Here is a 2,670-nt window from a genome sequence, read left to right on the forward strand (position 1 = left end):
GGGTAGGGGGGGTGTTGGGGGGGGGGGGGTTTCAGACAGGACAGACAGGACGAGTAGAAGAATGTCGAGTCTGGCGGCGTCTGTCCGGTCGGTTGTGTTTCCATGGTTACCCTCCCTGCATGTACGTGTCAGTTGAAGTTAACGTGTTCCCTGGGAGACGCGCGCGCACGGGGGGGGGGCGCTTGGCTCCGCCCCCTCTCTCTCTCTCTCGCTCCTACGATGCGCCGCATGTCCGCGGAGACGAACCTGGCGCCTAGACAGACAGACGGACGGCCGGTCAACCCCTGCCTGTCTGGGGACTCTGGGAAGAGTCTGCAATGTTGTGTTTCTCTTATTTTGTTTCCTTCTATCAATCTGTTTCTGTCTTTTTCTCTCTCTCTCTCTCTCTCTCTTCCCCCCCCTCTGCCTGTCTCTCTCTCTCTCTCTGTCTCTCTCCCAATCCCTCCCCCCTCTCACTGTCTCTCTTTCCCCTCTCCCTCCCTCCCTCCTTCTCTCTCACTCCCTCCCTCCCCCTCTTCCCCCTGTCTTTCTCTCCCTCCCTCCCTCCCTCCCTCTCCCCCTGTCTTTCTCTCTCTCTCTCTCCCTCTCTCTCTCCCTCTCCCCCTGCCTTTCTCTCTCTCTCCCTCTCCCCCTGTCTTTCTCTCTCTCTCTCTCCCTCTCCCCCTGCCTTTCTCTCTCTCTCTCCCCCTCTCCCCTCTCTCTCTCTCTCTCCCTCTCTCCCCCCCCCCCCCCCCCCCCTCTCTCTCTCTGCACGTTTCACCTCTGTGCTGTAACTGCTCTGCCTGTGACACCAGCTGTCCAGCTGAATACAAAAGCCAAAAGGAGGTTATGTGCCCAGATGAAAGGAGTTCCCTGTCTCTGATCCCCCAAACATCTCCCTACTGGCTGGCAGAGCCCACAGCCGCATCAAGGGCTAATCACCTCCGCACCGGAGGAGCTGTCATCCAGCTCCTCTGCGGGAAGGGCAGAGGGAAATGCAGGAAATCAACGGCTGCTGGTGGAGGTGGACAATCGGAGGACGGAACGAGGGATGGGGGGAGGGATTTCATTTGATTTATTGACCAAAAATACAAATACATGGACAGGACAAGCAATGATCCTGCTTGTATTTGTCAGGGATAGAGCGATAAAGTCTGTGACTTGTTTCCGTCGCTGTCCCTGGTGTTAGAGGTCCACGAGGGGAGGGGGCCGTACCGACAGCCACTCCCGTACAGTACAACAGAACAGGCAGACAAACAGATCCTTGGATGTGCGAAGACGAAGCGCATCAAAAACGACAAACAAGTAAAACAATAAAAACGTCATACAAACAAGTAAAACAATAAAACAATAAAAACAATAAAAACAATAAAAACGTCCTAGGCATACTGCATGCATATAATTTAGCATGGAACATACAAGTGCTTCTCCTGTCCTATAACCCTCTGTTTGGTTTACAGTGGAATGTTGCTAAACAGCTGTATTCTAATCATTCTAATCCCTTCCACGCATTACAACGAGCCCGTCCTCCGATTTCTACCTCGCCCAGCCTCCCCTGCAGAGACACCTGGAGCCATTTCCTGTGTGTCGGTATCCCAGAAGGAGAGACAGGGGACTTCCTCTCAGACGCGCGGTGACTAAGCCATCTCTGTGTGCTACTCTGCCTCTGGATGTGTATCTGTGTGTTGAATGTGCCACATGTGTTTATTACGACAGAACTGAAGAAGCTTGACGTCCACACTGAAACGCTCCAGGATATAACCCGACCCAGGAGTCTGAAACGCTCCAGGATATAACCTGACCCAGGTCCGCTTCAGACACAGCGATGCTTTATTCTGATCCTTGTAATAAATGCAAATGTAAAACACCGGTTGTGCTTCCTCCCGATGATTACGCAGCAAAACACAAAAGACGATCTGCATTTAATCAAACACATCAATCAGAGAGCGTGATGGTTAGAGGGGAGAAACCAACACAGACACACTTCAGCTCCTCAAACACACACACACTTCAGCTCTTTAGTCACACACACTTCAGCACACACACACTTCAGTACACACACACGCCATACGCACTTCAGCTGGGTCTGGTCTGGTCTGGGTCTTTTTTTTTTTAAGTAATTTTTTCTGAGTGGGGCAGTCCCACTCATATATATATATATATTTAAAACAATTTTATTTTTGATTTTATCCCTTTTTCACCCAATTTAGTATCCAATTATACCCAACCTAGTGTCCAATTATCCCCTGTCGCCTATTGCGTAGGATCGGCCGCACGCGCACCCTGTGGCCGGCAGCCCAGGGGCCTCATTCATAGAACGTGCTTAGATCAAATGTTGATCTTACCCGTGTCGTACGTAGAAAACCACGTCAACGTAGTGATTTATAACATTTCAACGTGAGTCAACTTGATCGTGGAAACGATCGTAGCTCGACGTCGAGTATTCAACTTGCTTACGCACATTACCTACTGGTTATGCAGAGTTATTACAGGCATGTGAGCCGCACTGCCTACTGTTATTCATGCAAGTGGCTCGTAATAAAATTAACGATGTTGTTATCAGCCGAGAAAATGAGTTTAATTCAAGATTTAAAAGGATCTGATGTTTATGATTGTATTTCAGTCTTCCTTTATATTCCTCCGGAGCTGTCTATCTCCCCTTCAACATGCCTAGTGCGTTCCACAACGGAC

This window comes from Nansenia antarctica (genome assembly GCF_963989245.1).
Source record: "Nansenia antarctica genome assembly, chromosome: 3".
Taxonomy (NCBI): Eukaryota; Metazoa; Chordata; class Actinopteri; order Argentiniformes; family Microstomatidae; genus Nansenia; species Nansenia antarctica.